At 43.2% G+C, this 23091-nt stretch overlaps 3 long non-coding RNA genes and 3 other non-coding genes across 6 annotated transcripts in view; 3 read left to right on the forward strand and 3 right to left on the reverse strand.

Annotated features, from left to right (window-relative positions):
* Positions 1 to 1663: 1663 nt before the first annotated feature.
* On the reverse strand, positions 1664 to 11207 carry LOC139082936 (uncharacterized). The gene is made up of 3 exons (XR_011539310.1): positions 11073 to 11207; positions 3388 to 3916; positions 1664 to 2631 (listed from the first exon to the last, which is right to left on the reverse strand). It is a non-coding gene; the product is annotated as an uncharacterized lncRNA (long non-coding RNA).
* On the forward strand, positions 9272 to 9343 carry TRNAC-GCA (transfer RNA cysteine (anticodon GCA)). Its single transcript has one exon. It is a non-coding gene; the product is annotated as a tRNA-Cys (tRNA).
* Positions 10291 to 10362, forward strand: TRNAC-GCA (transfer RNA cysteine (anticodon GCA)). The gene has a single exon. It is a non-coding gene; the product is annotated as a tRNA-Cys (tRNA).
* A 697-nt stretch (positions 11208 to 11904) lies between the features above and the next one.
* LOC139082937 (uncharacterized) lies at positions 11905 to 16298 on the reverse strand. The gene is made up of 3 exons (XR_011539311.1): positions 15748 to 16298; positions 14735 to 15613; positions 11905 to 12747 (listed from the first exon to the last, which is right to left on the reverse strand). It is a non-coding gene; the product is annotated as an uncharacterized lncRNA (long non-coding RNA).
* Positions 15657 to 15728, forward strand: TRNAC-GCA (transfer RNA cysteine (anticodon GCA)). Its single transcript has one exon. It is a non-coding gene; the product is annotated as a tRNA-Cys (tRNA).
* Positions 16299 to 19410: 3112 nt separating the features above from the next.
* The window catches only part of LOC139082933 (uncharacterized), a 68392-nt gene continuing 64711 nt past the window's right edge, over positions 19411 to 23091 (reverse strand). The window contains exons 3-4 of the long non-coding RNA XR_011539307.1: positions 20972 to 21060; positions 19411 to 19902 (exon numbers count right to left, since the gene is read on the reverse strand). This is a non-coding gene — a long non-coding RNA (uncharacterized lncRNA). The remainder of the gene's footprint in view (positions 19903 to 20971; positions 21061 to 23091) is intronic.

Here is a 23091-nt window from a genome sequence, read left to right on the forward strand (position 1 = left end):
AGTTATAAAAACAGTACAATGAAAATCCTTATACTTTGCCTGGATTTCCGATTGTTAACATTTGCCATAGTTGCTCTCTCTGATATACATATACATATGTAAGTGTATTGCATGTTTTCTGATTCACTAGAAAGTTGGTTGAAGACATCGGCATCCCTAAATGTTTCATTTTCTGAGAACAAGGCAATCTCCTACGTAATCACAATACACTCAGGAAGTTTATCAATGACATAAGCCAGTCACCTCTTATGCCATCCATGTTTTATATTTTTCAATTGTCCCCATAATGTCATTGATAGTTATCCTTTGTTTCCAATGCAGGGTCTCATCAAAGCTCATGTATTGTATGTGACTGTCACGTGTCTTTAGATCACTTTAATCTAGAATGGTTCTCTGGTTCTCTATTTTCTTTCGTGAAATCAATGTTCTAGAGAGGTCCAAGCTAGCTGTTTTGCAGAATGTCTCCATAGTCAACATCCATGCGGCAGCATGGCTGGTCTCACGGACACGGCTTTGGGGGAAAGAGTATGTGAGGCTAAAAACTAGGCCCAAATGTGTTAAAAGTTGGGATAGTGGTTACTTTTTGGGAAAAGGATTTGTCTGTTTGTTTCCTTGTTATTTAGATTAAAGTTCAATATTTCAGCAAAATGCCTACATTAGCGATATTATGCCTCTCTCAGTCTTGTACGTTAAGAGGCAACGATGTCAGTCTGTTCCACTATTGATGAAGTTGAATTTCAATTAATTCAATTATTCAGTTAAAGTGATGTTTGACAGATTTTTCTACATCCTGTTCTCCAATGATTCTCGCCTAACATTAATGATTCTTACCTCAACCAATTTTTACAATGATGGTTACAAAATGGTGATTTTATATTTCTGCAATTGCTTTTACATTTATTAGTTGACTTTTTTTTTTCTTTTGTAAAGAAGAGCTTCCTTTATTCACCTAAAATTTAAGAAAAACCTTAATACAGATTCACGGATTCTTTAATGGGCTATGACACATTGCTATCTTTATTTGTTTCGATACTCAAATTGTCCTCAATTTAGCTAACGCTGAGCCTCTTCAAGCTGGCCCTGTGTTCTGTTGACACGTCCTCACCAGTTTTTGAGAACTTCCCTACCTTCTGGCACAAGAATTTCCATTGTTCACCTTTTCGGTTTTCTGTCCCGTCCTGGAATCCACCACTTCTCCAAGAGTTCCGGGTCCCTTTTAATGGTATTTAATAACCACGCTACGAGCATTAGGAATGCTCATTGCAACTGAGTTGTTGCTTCTAGCCCCTTTCAGAAGACAGAGTTAGGAAAGGTATGTGTGTGTGGTGTGTGTGCACGCATGTGTGCGTGCGTATGCACACACATGTGCGTGTGTATTCACACTGCTTCTGACATTTCCAACTCAACTCCACAGTTCTTCCTTGCCTTCCTGCATTCCATATTTATATCTCCTGTCTCTCACGATTAGAACCCTGGTTCCCCAAAATATCAATATGTTTACTCATTCGCTCAAAAATAAATTCTGTAAGTTATAGCAAAACAACTTACGAAGTAAAGTTCAATATCTCATTGTAATTCAATATCTCTTTTTCTCCTTAAGATGTATGCCACTGAGGGTGTTTTCTTCCTTGTGGTCATGTTATCAATGTGATATACCATTAGGTTTTTTGTTTATGTTTATTTTTAGGTTCGCCTCACACTTATTGTATTATTTTTGGAAATGTAAAACATTAAAATGATTCAAAAGTCGAGGTTACATCTAAGTGTACGCTCAGAGACGAGGCGGTCCCTGCCCCCCTTGCGTCTCATTTCCATCCCCCTGTGAGTAGAGTTCTATTCCTTGCTCTGGATGTGAGCTGACACAGGTATACTTCTTTTTTATTCTTCATAAAACTGAACACTTATGATCTGAGCATTTTTGCGTGTTTCATACACGAATGAAAAAGTTTAAAATAAACCAGTGAGATGTGCCAGTCAGTGTTCAATGAGAGCAGCAGAATCCCTGTAAGTACTATTGAGTAAGGGAATCATTACCGAAATAAGACCTTGCACAGTTATAGGATGAGCTGGGAGGAGTAACAGTCCAGAAGGGGGAGTTGGAGGATTCTGGAACAGTCAGTCAGGCGCTGTCCTAGAGCACGGAAAGGTGGGAAAGTCCGAGATGCAGGGGGCTAGGGAGCAAGCACGTCCTGCAGTTGGAGTGGGGCCGTGAGGGGGCTGGTGAAAGGGTGGTAGGAAGTCACCACTTCTGCAGGTCCTCAGCCAAGTACCTGGTGGCAGCGTTGGGGCTCCCGTTGACAGACAGGGCTGGGGGGACCTCATGTGCCCCTCTGGGCAGGTGTCTTTTCTCTACACTTTTGGGGTCTGTGTGGCGTTTTGATCTTGCTGGTGGCGGTAGCAAGGGCCAGTCTCACTTTCTAGGTCTGCAGTGCTAGGCCTCAGGCAGGGCTTCGTCCAGCAGAGGCATCTCTAGTCCTGGTTCTCGGGCACAGTTCCTGCTACTCCAGCTGCGCTGACCTTCTAATTTGAGGCCCCTTGGGGCAGCTGGGGTGGCCTCCTGGGCCCCAGGATGGGGGTTGTGGCCTCTCAGGCTAAAATATTCAAATAATTTGCCTGGATTCCATCGAGACCCTGCGGAAAGCCAGGAAGTAGCTGTGGTAAGAGGAAAGAGGAGAAGAGACGGGGAGAGGGACAGCAAGCCCCCAGTCCATCCAGGCGTCGGGGATGCGGGCGGGGGAGGGGGAGAGGGCTGGGGGCAAGTTTGAAGTAGACGGAGCTTGCTGAGGAGAGGGAGGAAGGCGGGGCGGTCCTTAGCAATGGGTTTTCATACAGGCGCCTTTGAGTGGTACTAAGAACGATGAGACTGCAAGACTGAGCAGAGAAGGCTTCTGGGGGCCAAAACAGCGAGGGGAGAGCCATGTGGGAGAAGAGGGTCAAAAGGTGAGAATTTGCTGTGAGGCAACATTTCCCTATCTCTAGAACTTTCTAAGAATTAATAGAGATGTCAGTGCACAGGGCATGTGGGCATTGCAACACAGATGAAGAGATATTTACTAGAAACTCCTCATCAGTCAAGGGGACTAGCTCAGGGGTAGAGTATTTGACTGCCGGGGAGAGGTCCCTGGTCCAAATCCAGGTGCCCCTGAAGTAAGTTTGGTTTTAGTCCCCATACCTTCGGCTTGGCTCATCTCATTCCCCAGATTGGGGTGGCACAGTTGGGAGTAGAAAGGAATCTAGTCTCGGTCATCTCCTGGGCTGGGGCCACGGAAAGTCCCAGAACCAGAAATGTGGTTCTAGCCATGACCACCTTGTTTGTTAAGGTGATGTGGGGACTCCACACGCCCGAGCACCAGCACCCCTGGGAGTGTGGTCAAGCACCCGCCTCACCTGGGCCCCGTCTCCGGAGATTCTGACTCGTTCTGTCTGAGCTGGGGCTGGAGGTTTATTTTTCAACAGCACCCTTCTTTCTTTTCATCCATCCACGTCACAGAAACACCAGATGATTCTTCTGGGCTGCCAGATTTAGCAACCACTATTCTGGATCATTCTAAAAGCCCTTCTAGAATAACTTCAGTGGCTTTAGACGTCTTCACCATGAATAGGGGGCGAGGAGAGGCGGCAGGGCTCCGGGCTGCCAGGTGGGAGGGGGTCGGGGTGGGGGAAGGAGAAAGGGAACAGGAACGGGTTTCATTTGTAGCGGAGCTGTTCCCATGGCTGACGGAAAAGAAGCAGAGCGGCGATGAGGCTGCGCGGGCGCTTATTCGAGAGTCACAGCAAGCGAGGGTGCGAGCCGGGCTGGAGCGTTTGCCTGAGGAGCAAGCGGTCTCCGGCTCAAGCCCGCTGCCTCCTACCCGCCTGCAGTTTTTCACTTATTGAAGGAATGCCTTTTTCCCTCTGGGTCCTGTGGAATTGAGTCCTGCAAGGGGAGAAGAGAGGAAAGACAGTTGGGATCTTTGCCAAAAAGCCTCTTTAGCTTCTTGCAGCCCCAGGTGAACTTCTCCAGGGCTGCCTTGTCCCCTTCTTAACGCTTATCCTTAGAGCCTTGCAGCTGTCGTCTTTGCCATGGGCACGTCCCATCTCCGCCACACATGGCCATCTCCATGGGGGAAATGGGAGCTTTGACACCCCTTGTTGGCTGCCCCCCCATTGAGCACAGGGCTCCCAGCAGGCCCCCAGGGCACCAGTCCCTGCTGCTTCAGCAGAGTCTGCACAGAGTGAACTGCCAAAGGAAGGGCAGTCAGGGGGCTCTTCCTGGGGTGCACTGGTGCCAGGAAACGGCTACTCCCTTCGAGGGGCTGCAGCCACTTCAGTCATGAGGCCCTGTGTCACACCTGGGGGCTGCTTCCCTGCCCTCTGAGTTCTTGGAGGGCCCCAGTCACCTGCCTCGAACAGGGACACAGAAATGCACCGTGGGACGTCCACCTCCCATCTGAGCAGCAGAGACTCTCAGGGCCCCCTGGGGTGAATGAGCGGCCACATGTTTTCTCAGGAAGATGAACCAAGTGGCCTGCTTCCAGGAGTCCTTTAACGCTGAGTGGTGGGGTTTTGGAGGAAGCCTGGTAGGCAGGGTTTCAGTTCTGTACTAATTAGCGCTCAGTTACTCTTTGCGGCAGCACCAGATGATGGACCAGTTGTCCAGTGAAGACATTCTGATTTCAGGTCAATAACCCATATCACGACCATATAGGGGGCTTCCAGCCAATTCACTCCTGCAGCCGTACCAGACCTCAGTGTGTGAATTTATCACCCTATTTTATTCCACTTGACATTCTTATTTGGGACATCAGGAGACCCCTCACTCCACTCAACCTCTTTGTAGACTCGAAAGCAACAATTCCTAAGAGTAAAAATCTGAAACCAATCCTGCATAATCCCTGGCAAATTTTTCCCCCAAACAAGGGAATAATAATCATCTATAGTAATATAATTGTAGCTGGAATCTGCCTACTCATGAAATATTAGCTAAGAGACAAATACCATCATGTTGTAAGGGGCAAGGCAGTTTCTTTTCAAGTTTTGGAGAGTGAGGAAGGAAGTCGTTGCCTCCTCCCGGAAGCCTCCCTGGCTCTCCCTGAGATGCAGCAGCGGCAATCGTGGCAGGAGAAAGAGCATAAGCAAAGGTGGGACGTAAACTGCCTCCTGAGGTGTCCTGAGGCACCTGGGGACCGAGCGCAGGGAGTGGAGAAGGGAGGGTGGGAGAGGGACTCGGAGGGGAGCCAGAGGTCGGGGGTTCAAAGCCTTTATATTCACGCTCAGAATTCGGTTTCAGTCCACTGAGACCCTCCATCCTTTTGCAGCCCTCCAGACATCTCTTTTCCTCCTTTGCCCTCTGCATCAATTTTCATCTCTCGCTGAGGCCAGGTCACTCCGCTCTGTGGATGGCCTGGTGGAAAACCCGTGCATCGCACCCGGGTCACTGCGCCCTTTTCCTCTGGAGGAGCACTGAGTGCTACTGTTCAATCAGCTCTTATTTCCTGAGGGCCCAAGGCACAAAAGTGTCTTTTCGAGGTTGGCCATGAGTCTCTGGGAAGCCGCATCGGTCAGAACTTTACAATGAGAGGTGAGACATGAGATGTGGTGTGGGCCCAGGGACCCGTGAGTAGGACCAGGAGGGAGGAGGAGGCTGGGATGAGGAGCTCACCCCAGGCTGGGGTGGGCTGCGGCAAGGTTCCGGCTCATGTGGTTTTTATTATAGACTTTTCAGATTCAGGACCAGGCTGCCCAGCAGGGGCAAAGTAACGAGAAGTTCAGAACCATGTGTGCAGACTGAAAGCAGCACGTGGGATTCAGCCCCTGGCCTGGCCCAGCAGCTTCTCTTCCCCTGGGAACTGAGGCCCAGGTTCTTGTTGCTCGCGGCTCTGCCTTTATTCTTGGAGTGGCTTCCAACTTGCTAGCAGGCCTGTTCCAGGGCTAAGCAGCCTCCTTGCTCCCCTTCCAGTCCCACCTCTGGCAGTTTCAGCAGGCCCTCCTCAGCCCTGAAGTCCTCAGCTGTCAGGAGGGAGTTGGGGGAAGAAGCTGGAACCACTTCTTTGGATTTCGTTTTGGCTCTTCTGGTAGCTAGGGAGCTACCATCCTTTGGGAATGAGCTCACCCCCTGAGGATTTGGTGGGGATGCCCCTCTGCAAAGGGCACCCAACACAAGAGGTGGTTTGTGCATGTGCCCCACTGAAGGGGACTTAGAAAGTGCCTGCATTTAATCAAGACGATAAGGAATCTTCAGAACTAGGTGTGACTACCGGGAACTGCGACCTGAGAAGCTGATGGTTACAGAAAGCTGTGGCTGGCTAGACACATTTACAAAGGGCAAAGGCACAGGGACTATTCGTGTTTTTCTATCGCACGCAGCAGGATCCAAACGACCCCTAGAGAGGAGGACTCTGCTGTAGGCCGGGCAGAGGTCACAAGCCTCTTGGCCAGCACAGGTGAACGCTCACAGGTGTCCAGCCACCTCCCCTCTATCTTCAGCCTCACCACAGACCCTCCTGCCTGTCTTGATGTGGGAAGGGGGAGCCTCGATCAGGGCGTGAACAGTCCTACGATTGGACAGATCTATAGTTGTGAAATAATTTTCATTTTTTTGAAGTTGTAGTTTTGGGGAGGAAAAGTCAAACACTGCAGAAAGATGAGGCGTTATCATGGTGATCATCCTGAGACCCTGCCTGGGAGGCCCCGTCGGAGCAGTCAGCCAGCCTTCACCCTGATGACGTCACACCCGGGTTACAAAGACTGGAGCTTCTCAGGCTCCATCACAGGTTGGGGCTTGTGGTAAGAAGAAAAAAGGAGACACTCGCTTTTCCTGAGGATCCAGGAAGAGCCAGATGGCTGGGGCCTGAGGAACCTGGGACGCGGTTCTCGACATCACCAACAAAGCTTTAGGACTCAGGCCTAAGGCCACCCTTTCTCCTACAGGAGCTTATGATACCCCTCCTGATCAATGACTTGGTCTTTCCTCTATAAACACCTATACGACCTCACTCACCCTTTCTGTTCAATAATCATTTCAACATACACATTTATTTTATGGCCAATCTTTGTACATCTTTTAGATTTCCTCTTCTCCTTTCAGCTCCTCTTCCCTTCTCTGTGTTTATTATGTTAAGCATCTTGAAAAGAGAAAATCTGATTGGTTGTTATCCCTGAGTGGGCAGAACTGCCCATCACCGGTCCACCTGTTTACTGACGAGGAGTGGAGGAAAGCTTCACAGTAACTAATTAATATTCTGAGAAAGATATGAGAAAATATTCCATCTGTGAAACAAGAAGAGGATGCTATATAAAAAAGAATCAGTTACAGAACAAGAAGGGGCTCTTAGAAATGTTTTTCAAAAGGATAGAAGAAATAAAAAATTCAAGAGACAGTTTAAAAAATTTTGAGGCAGTTTCCCAGTAAGTAAAACAAACAAACAAAAACACAAAGGGATAGTTAATAAGAGAGAGAAAAATAATAAAATTAGAAGTTGAAACCTGGAGGTCCAAAAACCAACTAATAAAAGTTTCAGAAAGAGAAAAAGGTGGAGGGGACGTTATTCAAGAAAATCGCCCATAATGAAAGGATATGGGTTTCCATTAGAAAAGATGCTCCAAGTACCCAGCACAATGAATAAAAAATGACCCCACCAAGTACGTCATGGTGTAATCACAGAATACCGGGGCTAGACAGAAGCTCTTAAAAGTTTAAAGAGTGAAAGACTAGGTGATATACAAAGGAGAGGGAATCACAGTGTATTTGACTTTTCATCAGCAATACTAGGCACTAGACCATAGGAAAAATCCTTCACAGTATGAGGGACTATGATTTCTCCATCCAGACCACTAATCAAGAATGTGGGTAGAATTATAGACACTTGCAGACATGCAAGTTCTTAAAAAATGTACCTACACTCACCTGTCACAGAAAGCAATTGGAGGAGTTCTTCTGCCAAAATAAGTGAGTAAATTAAGAAATATTCAGGTTTTGGAATCCAGGAAAGCAGGACTCCCGCACAGGAGAGAGAAGTAGAAAGAACGTCCAGGCAAGGGTGTAGGAGGCTTTCCAGGGAACCAGACCAGAGGTAGGAGGAGGCCAGACAGCTACTGAGAAACAAGAAGCGGAAATGTGAATTATCTGACAGCTTTCACAGTGATAAAAATGTTTTGAAAGGTATTTTATGGAGTGATTAAAGGTTGTGGAAAATCTCAGCTAAATATTCAAAGAAAACTAAGCAGTTGAAACATGAGGCTATTACTAACTTTAGGAAAAACAAAAAGTTCTACCAGAATTCTTAGCTCTGTTCAGCACTGTGAACACTATTAACTAATAATATTGCAAATACTAAACATAGAAACATAGAAAGTTATTAAACCAAAAATTGAGAGATAATTTTATTAGAAAACTGAGAAGGGAAGAAGGCACATGAGTTATAATCCTCTTCATAAAAGTGAGTGAGTTGACGTCTAAACCTGATTAAGTTAGATGTAGCATCTTATGAGATATTTATATCATTTGAGATCATGGAAGTAAACAGACTATAAGAAACAGCCAAAAGAGTGAAGAGAGGTTGCCTCTGGGCAGGAAGGAGATACAAAAGACTGCGTTTTTTTGTGATAAGCTTTAAAAACAAGATTTGACTTTTAAAAATACTTGCACAAGATACTTCAATAAAAAGAAAAAATATAACATCAAAAGCACCCATGTTCTGGAGATGGAAGTTGTAGCTCAGGGTAGCCTTTCACTGTAGCTCCAGAGTTCCCTGGCGGGATGCAGAGGCCCTGTGCAGTCCTCACGCTTTGTTGCTCCCTGACGCTTCCCAGGGCAGTTCCCTGATCCAGGTCAGGGACTGGGAAGTTCGCCAACGTCGCCAACCACCCCCACTGCCACCCTCTGGGTTTAATGCACAGATGCACAGACTGGAGAGACATCTTCAGATGTAGGTACTGCACGTGTCTCCAAAGAGTTGGACAAGGTCTCTTCAAATCGCTGTTTTGTAGCGTAGAATAAGAGAAAAACAGACAAGTAAATCCTAACGGCCCTTCTACCAGTAAATGTCAGTGCTCCTCTGGGCTGCTGCTGTGACCACAGACTGAAGAAAGGGGGGAAGGTGCAGGCATGTGAAGGAGTAGGATTTGGGGACCCCGGGGACCAGGGGATAACCTCTCTGGGGTGAGTTTGTGGAGGAATAAGTTGCTGATTTTACCAGCTCTGTAGAAATAAGTAGAAACTTTGAATGTGTTGTAGGAATTCCAGATGTGACTTTGAAGGTAAAAGGTGCTTATTAGACACCCCTGCCAAGTAGGGGGTATAGCTCAGGGGTAGAGCATTTGACTGCAGATCAAGAGGTCCCTGGTTCAAATCCAGGTGCCCCCTGCCCTATTGGTTTTCCTATTCCACTTTCCATTCATCCATGCCAATTATGGTCCTTCCTGAAATTGGGAGCCACAGGTCAGCTCTTGCACAGCTGTACTCTGGGTAGATTACCTCTCCGATGCCTTCCTGCGCTAATATTACAGGTGTCCCACCTCCTTGTGGCATCTGGGGTTTTTTCCTTCTGCATATAACTCACTTCTTCAACTCTATTGAGTCCGCTAAGAGAAGCAGGAATTCTGATGCAGAATTCTGCTAGGCTTTTCCAGGGCAGATCAGAGAGCTGTAGATACAGCAGACTTCCCAGGAACAGACAGTAAATGGTAACCCTAAATTATCACCCTCAACAATCCTTCCCACCGAAACAGTTTGCCACAGTGGCCTGGTGGTCAGACCTACGGGGACAAATCACAGTGTCCAGGTTCTCCATATAGGGTGGATATTTCTCCCTGGGGATCTGGTTTCTCCCATGCCAGAGCTCACTTATCACTTGCTTCAACTTTGTAGACCAAGAACCTGGCTTAGCTACTCTAACAAGAGAGACAGGAATAGTGCAGCATTGTTCCTACAAGCCCCAACTGCTGGAGCTCTGTGACACCACCTGAATTAGAGGCCATTTCTGTCTTCACTGAAGGAAGAAAGACAAAGAGCTGAGAGGCCACGTAGGTGGGTAGTTTTGGGGACGGTTGGCCAGCTCTTGGGCTAAATCAAAAAGGCAATAGGAAATGGGTTGGAGGTTCTTCAGGCAGCTTCTCTCCTTTTTTCCTTGCTGATAACCCCACCCAGGGACCAAGGCCTGGAAAGCTACAGAGCTGGGGGAAGGTGTCTTACTAGGAATCAGGTTTGGCAGCTTCTAAAATCAGTCGTGGAAGGGAGCTATAACTTAATTTTGCAGACCTGAGTGTTACCACACAGGTGAAAGCTATTAATTAGGTCACACTAGCAGCAGAGGGGGTATAGCTCAGGGGTAGAGCATTTGACTGCAGATCAAGAGGTCCCTGGTTCAAATCCAGGTGCCCCCTTACTTATGTGCACTTTTGGTAGCTAAAGTTATCCGTATGCATCTTACCTGGGCCCTCAGTGAAGGTTTAGATCTCCATTAGTGAGGGTTTGCAGGAACCACCCTGGAGCCTCCCTCCCAGGGCCAAATAATATGAGGCCCCATTACGTCCCTATATGTGTATAGGGCTTATCTCCTCAACCCCATTATGTGATAATTAGGAATGAGAAAATACCTTCAAGTAAATGTTAAAGAAAATACTAGATATTGAAAGTTGTCAGTTGCAAACATAGCAGTACTTAGAGGGCAATTTATAGCCTTAATGCATCTATAGTGTTATGAAAAAAAAAGCTGAAAATTAACTAAGCGCCTATCCCAAAAAGGTATGAAAGGGACAGTAAAATAAACTCAATAAAAGAATAAGAAAGAAGGTAATAAAGATTAATTAATGAAAGCATAAATTAATGACATAGAAATCAAATATACAAGAGATAGAGTTGATGAAGCAAAAGTTGTTTTTTGAAACAAATAATAAAAATGAAAACACAGATAAGATTGACAAAAGAGAACACATTAATAACCAATATAAAGAATTACAAAGAATACATTACTACAGTTTCCAAAAACATTAAACAATCATAAGATGATATTATGAGTGACTTTGTGTGATATATGTAAATTAAATATAATATTTAGATGGCATGGAAGAATTTCTAGAAAAACAGAACTTACAGAAATAGAGAGGAATCCTTTGTCTGCTACACAGTCCTGGTTCTCTCTCCTTCCTCACTGCTCCACTTTAGTTAGTTTAGTAAGGCCAAGCTGGATCAATGGGAAAACACAAGATTTTAGCTGATATAGGTGCCAGGATGCCAACTTCCTACGCAATTAATGGCAAAGCTCTACACTCTCCTGTCTTCTCCCAGCGACGTCATTTCCTTCATCAAAATCTTCCACTGTGATGTGGTCCCTCCAAACTTCCCTATAAATATATGATGTGGTACAGAGGTAGAATGTCTCTTCTGGAAAACTTGGTAGGATGTGTCCCACTGTGTCCAGCCCAAGACGTTTTCATGGGACAAAGAGAGTTTGGGGAATTGCAGACATCCTGATGTATTGTTTGTAACTTCTAACAAATCTTAGTTTGGACTTATCCTAGTGGTATGTGTCCCTACCCTATGGCTTAGTTTTACCAAAATTGACACAAGAAGAAATAGAAATCATGAATAACCCTATAGCTATTGAAGAATTGAATCCATAATGAAAAATTTTGCCATTAAAAAAAAAACTACTCCAGGCACAGATAGTTTCAATATGTGTTATACCAAACATTTAAGAAAGAAATAGTGTAAGTCTTACACAAACACTTCTGGAGAATAAAAGCCAAAAAAAGTGGGACCTTCCTCAACTCATTTCGTGAGGTTAGTTAAATCTGATATAAAAATAACAGGGGCAATATAAGAAGAGAAAACAACAGTCCAATCTCATTTATTAACATAAATTTTAAAACTATAAACAAAAGTATTAGTAAATCAAATTCAGTATAACATAAAGAAGAATAATATATAATAACCAAATTAAGTTTATTCCAGAAATGCAAGGTTAGCTTAACACTAGAAAAATCTATCACTGTAATTCAACACACTACTGGATATAGCAAATGCTGTTGGTGTCCCATTGACAATCCTCCAGCACTTACCATTTCTGTGTATGCAGGCCCAAATTTCAACTGTGAGCACCTGCAACTTTATATCTGAGGACTTCCTCAGGCAGCCAGGACACGCAAGAGGCTAAAAGTGCTAAGGAGCTAGCACTCTGCCCCCAAGAGCAGCCCTCAACCAATGACTGACGGGAGTTGGTAAATAAATACCGTAGCTCCCTCATCCTTTGGGGAGGATGACTCTAGGCATGTTACACATTCTCACAGTTCCGTAAGAGTAGCTTTAAGCTCCAGTTGCCTATAATGCCAACTGGCCCAATATCCCACCTTTTATTGCTTCCTTCCTCTTGCTGTCTGACTTACCTACTCTCTGCTAATGTTTACTAGACTTGTCTCCCAAATAAACTACTTGCACTCAAGTTCGAGTTTCAAGGTCTACTTCTGGAAAAATTCAAACTAAGACAACAGATTACAGGGGGAAAAATCACATGATCACTAAAACAGACGGAGAAAACATTCAATAAAATTCAATACACATTCATGATTTCAAAAAAATTCCTGGCAAACTAGGACAAGCTTTTTACCTCCTTAAGATGCTACAAGCTATCTCCCTAACATATAGAATTAAATACTATTTAATGGTGGGATGTTGGAAGCTTTCCATTGAAAACTGAAAACAAGACAAAAATGTCTACTATCATCTCTTGCGTCCAATGATGCACTGAGGTCGGAGCCAGGGCAGTCGGGCTAGAAAAAAACAGAAACTTACAGTTACAAAGGAGAAACAAAACTGGGGTTGTTTGCAGATGATATGGTTGTATACGCAGAACATAAAAAGGGCCTCTAAGCACATCATTAGAATTAGATGGTTTAGCAAGGTTTCTGGATTCAAAATTAAAATTAACTATATTTCAATGTACCAGCAACAAATTTTAGAAAATGAAATAAAAAGATCCCACTTACAATAACATAGAATATCAAATTCCAAGGAATAAATATAACCAAAGATTTGCAAAACTCTGTGCAACTATAAAACGTCATCATATATATAATTTTATATAACATTTATAATTATAATTTATTTTATATATAATCTTATGTAATTTTAATCAAAATTATATATAATTATACAGAAATGTATACAATTTATATAGAATTATATAAATAAGTACATAAATTATATAAATATATATTACATATAAATTATATAAATTTACATGATTATAAAAACAATTATAAAACACTGTTGAGAGAAACTGAAGAAGACGTAAAATGATAAGAAGATATACCACTCCGGATTTGAAACCTCAACATTATAAAGATGTCAGTCAATTCTCCCTACGTTTTCTAGAACTTCAATGCAACCTTAAAATACCAAGATTGTGTGTGTGTGTGTGTAAGTAATTTGATAAGCAGATTCTAAAATGTATATGGAAATGCATAAGGCCAAATGGCTAAGACATTCCTGAAGAACTTGCTCTCCAGGATATCAAAACTTATTTTAAAGCCACAGTAAGAAAGATAATGTGGTATTAATGCAGGGATAGGCAAATAAGCCAATGGATGAGAACAGACATATCTTAGAAAGAGGCCCATGCATAAGTAGACACTTGATTGATGATGAGCGTGGCACTGCAGAGCAGCAAGGAAAGGCTGAGCTGTCTGATAACTGGTGTTGGGGCAATTGGGATCCATATAGACAAAAAGGGAACTGGACCTCAACCTCACACCATACACAAAAATCAGTTCCAGTGTGATTATGAAACTAAAAGTGAAATTTTAGAATATAATATAGGAAAATTTAGGGAAAGATCCCTTAAAAGTACACATTGTCACAAGGAAAAAGATTGATGAAAGTGTCCATTATTAAAATTAACTTTCAGTCATCAATAGACACCATCAAGAGAGTAAAAAGGCAACCCACAGAGCAGGCAAAGATGTCTGCTGCACATATAATTGATTCAGGGTTCATATCCACAATATATAAAGAGCTTGCACAAAACAATAAGAAAAATACAGACAACACAATAGAAAAATGAACAAGAGGTTTGAGCAGGCACTTCATAAAAACGGACATCCAAATGACCAGTGAGCATATGAAAAGAGCTCAAACTTTATTAATCTTCAGGGAGATGCAAATTAAACCAGAATGAGACATCACTATGATGATGCTAAGTGTCGGTGAGAATGTGCAGCAATGGTAACTCTCAGATCCTGCTGGTGGTAGTGTAATTTGGTATAACCACTTTTAAAAACTGTCTGGCATTATCAATTAAGTTGAAAATATGACCACTCTATTATTCAGCAAATATATTCCTAGATATACACCTCAGAGAGTGTACATGTACATACAAGAATGCTCATAACAGCATTTCTCTTAATAGCCCCAAACTGGAAACAACTCAGATGTCTGTCAACAGTGGGACAGATAAATCAATCATGGTATAGTCATTCAAAGGAAAGCTAAACAGAGTTGCTTTCTTTTTGCGTCTTCTAATCTCTCCCTCCTTAGGAGCTTAGCCCTTCCTAAATCCTGTCTTTAAACAAGGCTGACTCCTTTCTGACTCCCTACTGTGCACGGGCCTGAGGCTCTGCCCCTGGAGCACTGACCCTCTAGGCCACTGTGTCCTGCTACCTCAGTCCTCACCTTCCTGGACTCACACTGGTGCCTAGTCCCTGGCCTCTGGGGGGTCCTTTCGTGCTCTTGCAGGCTCATCAATCCTTTCAATTTTACCTGGCGGTCCACCTCATGGCCAAAAAGATAAATCCAGAGGACTTCAGCGTCACTGTAGAAACCAGCGTTTCCGCAGCCCCTTGGCCAGGAGAGGAGCGGAGAAGCTGCTGGGCTACCTCCCAGGGAGGCTGCCAGGACCCCAAGGGGAAGGCTGGCAGGTGAGAGGGAGGCATTCCAGCCGGAGGAAGAGACATTTGCAGAAGAAGTTTACCAGCTCCTGTGACAACAGCAGAAGCACGGCCTTGGCACGGACGTAGAGATGAAAAGGTGCTAATCAAAGTGTGTTTTTCCTCTAGATGTGACCGGGCTTCACCCACAGATCAGAGAGCTGCTGGGTCGCATATGGTTCTTCTCTAGTGGCATTTCTTGATCCTTGAATTAGGTTAGAATAGGTCTGTTAATGCTTTTGGGGATTCCTACATCTACTCAGCCACTCTGACTATTTCTTGGAGTGGATCATTCTCCACCTATAATAACTGAAGAAGTGAAAGTTGGGCGGGTCATCTTGTGTCCTAGATTGTACTTTAGTAGAAAGTACCCTGAACTGAATGCCAGCCCATGAGGGTCAGGCCCTCATTACGTAGATTTGGCCAGACACCTCGATCAGGTCACATTTCTCTTTTTTAGGTATCCACCATGATGGACACAGGCGTTTGACTCTGAAGGCCATTCTAAAAGTCAGTGTCAGTGCTTCTCCAGGCTGCTGCCCACACGCTGGGGCTGTAGGCCGGGAGGGCACAGGCTGCGGGGCTTCTGAGGAGGGAGCTGGGCTCCTGCTATGCAGCAGCCTGAGGAGTTTTCCCTGCAGCAGGCCTGGCAGCTCCCAAAAGAGGTCCATCTTGAAGTAGCAACTCAGGTTTCCAGGTAGTCTGGGTGTGACTGTACAGATGAAAAACATTAATTAAGTCATACCACAAGAGGAGGGGGTATAGCTCAGGGGTAGAGCATTTGACTGCAGATCAAGAGGTCCCCAGTTCAAATCTGGGTGCCCCCTATGTATTTCTAATTTTTACCTTTTAAATTGGTGCTGCATTTCAACTTCTGCTTCCTCATTAGACATCAATGTAAAGATGTTTTCCCAGAACCAGCAAATGTTGAAGCTTTAATATGACAGCTGGCAGTTCTTAACTCCAAACATAAGTTAGAATCATCAGAAGAGTCTATAAAAGTGCCATTGCCTGGGCCCCACCCAGACCAATTAAATCAGAATACCTGGAGTGCAGCCCAGATATGGTAAAGGCTCCCCGGGCTCCTAGTTTGCAGCTAAGTTGGGAACCAGCTTTCCTACTGCTTCAGGAAGCCTTCTCAGACCGAGGTGGCCTCATCCTGCTGCATCTGCCTGGCATCTTGTGTTCTGGATCTCCTTTTATTCATCCTTATATGTACATCATTTGCAACTTGACCTTAACAGTCAACTCCAGGAACAAATTGTGTTGCAGCATTTCTTAGTTTCCTTAATTTCCCTCTCCATCCAGGCGTTCTCCCGGGGGCTGGGTGCAATTGGTCTTCTATTTCCAAGCCAAACCACCAGGCTCCGTGGCTCAGGGAGGGAGTCCTCAAGGGGCTGAGAGAGTTTGCAGAGGATGAAATATCAACATGTTAAAGCGTAAGTTTAGGTTGTGTAACCATTAAAGACAATTTTATGTCTTATTCAATGACCAGTGAATTTTATCAACCATTTCAAAATCAAAGAATGTGATGGCTTTCTATGGTTTGGAGAACAAACAGCTGAATATTTTTGTAGAAAACCTCTGAATTCATTGTGGGTTCAGAGATTATAGCATGTGATTCAGAAGTACAATTCATAACTTTTATTATCCCTTATGCTAATCATCTTTTATGATGTTCCTCACAACTACCTAAAAACATTTCATGATCCTTTAGGTTTATATAAACAGTGGAAGTCTATGCTTTACATGGGCTAAAAACAGGTTCTCATAATAAAACTATGACAGCAATAAAGTCTTAATTTCTTTACAGTGAATGACAGGAAAACACACCAAAGAACCAGCCATTTAAGACGGAGCATGGGCAAGTCTAGTCTTCCTCGAGACTTTGTCTAACTTGATAAGTGGGCAAATAGCTCTTTGTCTAGCTCCCTGGCCGTAAATATCCCCTATCCTGTGAGTTCTCTTATCAGGGTGCAACACAAGTGCCTGAAAAAACAAGACTCCTTTTACCTTCACTGATGTGCTTCCGAGGTTCCTGATCATCAAAGTTGATCCCTTTTGTTAACGAGAGACTCAAATTTCTTAATTAGTATTTTTTTCTTCAAAGAGGTTTGTTATTCCAGTTTCATAAACACTTGGAACTTCCGCTTAGAACCTGGTTGCTTGTCCCTCTCCTGTCCTTGCCCTCCCCCAGCACCTTCTGATGTTGAAAACGATCTCTCTAGCGGCAGCCTCCGTCCCGCTTCCTCATTACTACGCCAGGTCCCGCAACCCAATCCTGCCAGCCCCGCAGCCACTCTGTGCAACCCCATCCAACAGAAGACGGTTTTCTTCCTCCTTACTTTTCCTCTTAACTCTCCTTGTCACACCCCCTCGCACACCTGATGCCCAGCGTTCTCCTGAAGATGCCCCTCTCCCTTCAACCTCCCAGTCAGAGGGCGTGCCTCCTCCCCCTTCCTATTCCTTATGCTCCACATTGCATCTTCTGGGTCCCAGCGCCTCAGCCATCCCTCAACACTTTTCCTTCAAAGCCATCTACACCTCTTTAAAGCAGGCCCCCTCATCCTTGTTGAGGTATGCACCTATATTTGGGACTCATCAAACTTAGTGGGAGATTTTAGAACCAGGCTAACAGTCATATTTTCCTCGTCTCCCTCTGCTTTCATCCTCAGTGGTGTCACTGTCACATTGATGATCCTTCCAGTGCTAAAGTCCTGCGAAGTTTCCATCTTCTTGGCTCTAACAGCGTTCACAGATTCCACCCCGCTGCAGCCATAAAGAAGCACGGCGAGGCAGAGATTATTTTCCCCAGTGTCTGTTCTACCCTCCTTTTTGGTTGTGAGTTGGGCACATGGCTTCACAGAAGAAAAACTACATTTCCCAGTCTCCCTTGGAGTTAAGTTAGGCCAAGTGCACAGTCTGGTCAATGAGATGTAGGTGAGTGATGGGTGCTCTTAAAGGGAGAAGTTTCTTTCCTCTTCCCCTTCCTGCTGGCTAGAAGAGAGACATGATGCTAAAGTGGGAGATGTCATGTTGGACCATGAGGGGAGCTTTGGAATGAAATCCTGTAGGCTGGAACAACCAGAAAGAAGGAATCGGGTTCTTGACCCTACGGAACACGGTGCCAAACCTGGACCATCTAAGTGGACTTTTAAGTGAGAGAGAGAAGGAAATTTCTTCTGGTTTGTTTGCTTCTTCATGTGTTTTTTTTTTTTTAAAGATTGGCACCTGAGCTAACAACTGTTGCCAATCTTTTCTTTTTTTTTCTGCTTTTTTCTCCCCAAATCCCCCATGTACATAGTTGTATATTTTAGTTGTGGGTCCTTCTAGTTGTGGTATGTGGGATGCCGCCTCAATGTGGCCTAATGAGCAATGCCACGTCCGAGCCCAGGATCCGAACTGGTGAAACCCTGGGCCACTGAAGCAGAGCACGGGAACGTAACCACTCACCCACGGGGCTGGCCCCCTTCATGTTTTGTTTTGATCCTTTGTTATTTTGAGTGCTCTGCACTCATGGCAAAATCTACTCCTAACACACAACCAGAACTTGATCATCGCTCAGAACTATTCCCTCTCAAGCTGTTCAGTCTGAAAAGTCCTTTCTGGTACCTCTTCTAGTTTTTACCTCTTCTTATCCTTACTGTTACTGATGCTGTTCATTATCCTCAATTTGACCTTAATCTCTTTCATCTCTCTGTGTTTCTGCACCATCCCCAAGCCCCCTTGTGGCTCACCTGTCTGCCTACCCATTATGGATCCATGATTGGCCTCTCAATCACGATTCCCAGCTCCTTTGAGGTTTTGCCTGTGGTCTGTCTACCTTCTTCACATGCCCTTCTACTACTGTGGATACGACACCACTGACTTTCTCCACCTTTGCTCTAGGGTAGCCAGTGTTTGCTGGAGTAGATTGTAGAGCCAGACAAACGGTCTCACTGCAAATTTATGCCAGTCTCACCTCAACTGGCAGCCCTCTGCTAATGAGCAGTGATTCCATTCCTTCCTAATTCACCTCTCCTCCATTTCCCATAATGCCTAGTGCAAATTTTGCCCTTTTTCTCAAGTAATGATGATATCGAACCTGAAGTGAGCTCCCTCATCTGTTGCACAGCAAGCCAATCTCTGACACTGGGAGTAGTGGAAGGAAGTAGGACTTTATTATTGCACAGCGCTAAGCAAGGAGAAAGAGCAGCTAATGCTGAAATCCCAAATTCCCCAAAAAGCTAAAAGGAAGGGTTTTTATTTGGGGTTTTGGGTAGGGGAGGGGGAGCATATGGCCCTGCTGGTCAGAGCTTTCCCACTAGCCTGTCTTTGCCCTTGAGACTACTTGCAGAGAGGAGGGAGCCCGTGACCTTGCTGGTCAGCAGCTTTCCCACCAGCCTGTATCTCTTTGCAGGGAAGAGATAATGAATCCAGGTCCTTGTCCTTGGTGGTCTCTGTCTCCATGAGGAATAGTGGATTCTGGAACCAGGAAGCCAGAGAGTAAGCAGCGAATAAGTGTTTTGGTTTTTTTTTTTTTTAGATTTTATTTTTTTTCCTTTTTCTCCCCAAAGCCCCCCAGTACATAGTTGTATATTCTTCGTTGTGGGTCCTTCTAGTTGTAGCATGTGGGACGCCGCCTCAGCGTGGCTTGATGAGCAGTGCCATGTCCGTGCCCAGGACCCGAACCAACGAAACACTGGGCCGCCTGCAGCGGAGCGCACAAACTTAACCACTCGGCCACGGGGCCAGCCCCAAGTGTTTTGGTTTTAACTCCACATATGTTGGGTTTAATGTGGGGGAACCGATATCAGGGTTGGTGTCAGTTCCCCCCTATTTTATGTCCACTCCTCAATCTTGAGGGATTTGGGGTGGTGACTGATCTAGCTACTTCCTGCTGGAATGGGGTGTAGGTTGTTTCATCTCAGAACCAGTCTTTTAATAAGGTGGTGATGCAGGTGGGCTCCCAAAGTTAGGCCTATATCATGTAAGTAACCAAGTATTTAATAAGAAGCTTTTCTAGAGAAACAAAAAGAGAAAAACAAGGTTAATGGTTGGAGCAAATTATAAACTAGTCCTTGAGCCCAGGGGGCAGCCAATCAAGATTCCTAGAAGTCAGGGTTGAAGCATATTTTGCAGTTTGAAATATCTCTGATGGTGTCATCGGGCACTCAGGTAGCTTTCTGAGAAGCTTACACAGCAACAGACATGAATCTCTCTTAAGTTTATATCAAGTTGCCCAGCTTCAGTTTGCAAGGCTTCGGGAAAAAGGGCAGGTTTAGTTTTCAATGATTCTGAATGAAAATGAAGGAAAAAAAAAACCCCGTTAAAATGTTAGTTTGGAAGTTTGTAGCCAGGTATTTCAGGAGAATAAAAGAATTTAGGATCCAGTCTAGTTAACAGATGTAACAAAAATCTTAAAGACAATTGACAAAACCAAAATTCAACCTTTACAAATGTGTATTATAGTTTCTATTGAAACATAATCTTTTCCTCTAAAATCACTCTCATTTTTATAATGATAGCCAAATTAACACTAACTGGTTTGCATACTAAGTCTAGTTTTGATAAATTTGGCATAATTATTTACATAAGTACAGCAAGAATAGTAATTGATTATATGGGCTCTTTTAAATCTGCTTTGCTGGAAGCTTACAAGGAATCTCAGGTTGAACTTTAAAGGTCTCTCAAGGCCAGGAAAGCCAAGCCAAGGACCTATCATCAGATTCCATCTGCAGTACTTACAGATTTGGGTGAATCACTCTCTTCATGAGGTTCCCCAAAATATTGAGCTTCCTTGTAACTGCCAGAGGGAATGACATTCTTTGCTCAACCTTACCAGGTTACTGAACTCATAAGAACAGTACCAGGCCAATATTTCCAAGTGGCTTTATTCCACAACATCAACCTTTATTCCTCAAAACCTGTCTGATCATATCCGAGCCTGTATGTTTCTCTCAAATATGACATTCTGGTCAAAGCCTTGGTATTATAGCCAGTGTTTCCAATTGTGTCTTGTTATAAGAAGAACAGACTCTTATTGAACTTATGCAAACAACCATATTGCCATGAGAATAAGAATACTTACTAAGAATTTCCAAATTCTGGAGGGATCAGGTAGGGAAAGAAAGATGAATGCTTCAATTTTGTTTACAAATTGCTATAAGTCATAGTTCCCTAAGAGAATAGAGAAAAAGGTTTTCTTAAATTTGGAAAAAACCCCAAAACATCAAAAATCAGCAAAATCTCAAGCAAAAAGCCATAAAAATTATAATCATCCCTATCAGTTTATTCTGTCCTGTTAATTGCTTCTTGATCTTAATCTTCTGTCAGCAGTTTGTGCAGTCATCAGTTCCTCTGTTAGAGTTCTGTAATTTTTACCCAGTTTAGTTTTACAATCTGAATGTTTATTAGAATCTGTATTCTAGAGTGTCAGAGTCCTTTCCATGAATTTCTCTGAAGATGAAACATATTTGCAAAAACATCAGAGTAAAACAATTGTCTATAAATAACGAAACATTAAAAAATGGTAATTAACAAAGACATTTGACCATCTCTGTGATATATAACATTTTGAGATAATAACCAGAATCATGGCTGACAATCAGAACAGATCAGAATTTTACGTGATTTTTAAATTACTTACATCAATAACACTTATTCACATAATACCATTTAAGAAAGTTTATTACTTGTTTGACAGTGCTTTCCATATTTAACATACCAAGTAAGCCCAATTAGTTTCATTTTTTTCCTTATAGGAAGAGAGCAAATTTTCCTGAGAAGTCCCAGGGGCCCTCTGAAAATCCCCAGAGAAACTCTCTCTCCTCTTCCAGGTAAAAAGAAAACCTTTATTCAGGACTTGAATATTTTTGTGGGGGGATGCTTGCTAAAAATATTAAAAGCTTTAGAACATTTGTTCAGATAGGAAACAAAGCTCACTGCAAAACCATGTCCAGGTATTTATTCAAAGTGACAGCAGAAACAGTCAAGGGGAAACAGAGTTAAAATAGTCAAAAAAACATTTTTATAATCTTTTTATCAAGAGCAGATTAAAAGTTTAGGAAAATTATCCCTTTAAGAAAGAGGAAACCAAGTTTTAACTTTGTACCAGTTTACTTTTGACATTGAAATATTTACTTAATAAATTTATTTTAACCTCAGTCAACTTGACCATACATAAAACTCTTTAGGGCTTTACTTTCACAAACCTTTGGCTACTTATCTTTTACATTTAGAATTTGTCCCAGTACTTGAGGACAAATTATCTTTCTTAACTCAAGAAACAAAAACATTTCCATTTTTGGTCCCGCCCAGTAGCGCAGTGGTTAAGTTTGCACATTCCACTTCAGCGGCCCGGGGTTCTCAGGTTTGGATCCCGGGTGCGGACATGGCACCGCTTGGCAGGCCATGCTGTGGGGGGGGGTGTCCCATATATAAAGTGGAGGAAGATGGGCACAGATGTTAGCTCAGCACCAGTCTTCCTCAGCAAACACAGGAGGATTGGCAGCAGATGTTAGCTTAGGGCTAATCTTCCTCAAAAGAAAAAATTTTCCATTTTTTATACCTTTTTACTGAAAACACATATTTTACTTTCTTTGTATACAGACCTTTTAGAAGTATGTTCTCTCATAGAAAATTCCTCAGCATACATAAAACATGTTTATTAATAAACCTAAGCACTTTTCAGTTTCTTTGATATAAGAAACCAAAGGCAGACAAATATATGCTTAGTAGTTAACCTTTATTATCTTACGTGGAAATGACCTAAATACCCAATAAACTGTTATTATTTAACTTAACTTAGTAAAGCTATAAAGTCTAAGTTTCCAAAAAGATTTTGGAAGCTGTTTTTTAAGTATGCAGACTATAAACCATAATTATTGTACTTAAAAACTCTTATCCAGTTTTAAAAATCGTGTTTAAATTACTCTTAAAAACTTCGTGTGGCATTAAAGCAGTTGACCACCATTTTGTTTTAAGTACGTAACCATAATGCATACAATTATTGTTAAAAAGTTTTTCCAAAAACTTTTATCTTTTTACATTTGCTTGGTTTACCTGTCTTTAGCAATTATATTTAGATGTCTACAAAAACCTCATGAGACAGTAAACAAAATTAACTATTACATTGAGTTATTACTCTCGCTGACAAATTTTGTAACAGAGATGACAGGAGCTCATTACCTGTAAACCCAGGCTGTATGT

Source organism: Equus przewalskii, chromosome 4 (genome assembly GCF_037783145.1).
Source record: "Equus przewalskii isolate Varuska chromosome 4, EquPr2, whole genome shotgun sequence".
Lineage (NCBI taxonomy): Eukaryota > Metazoa > Chordata > Mammalia > Perissodactyla > Equidae > Equus > Equus przewalskii.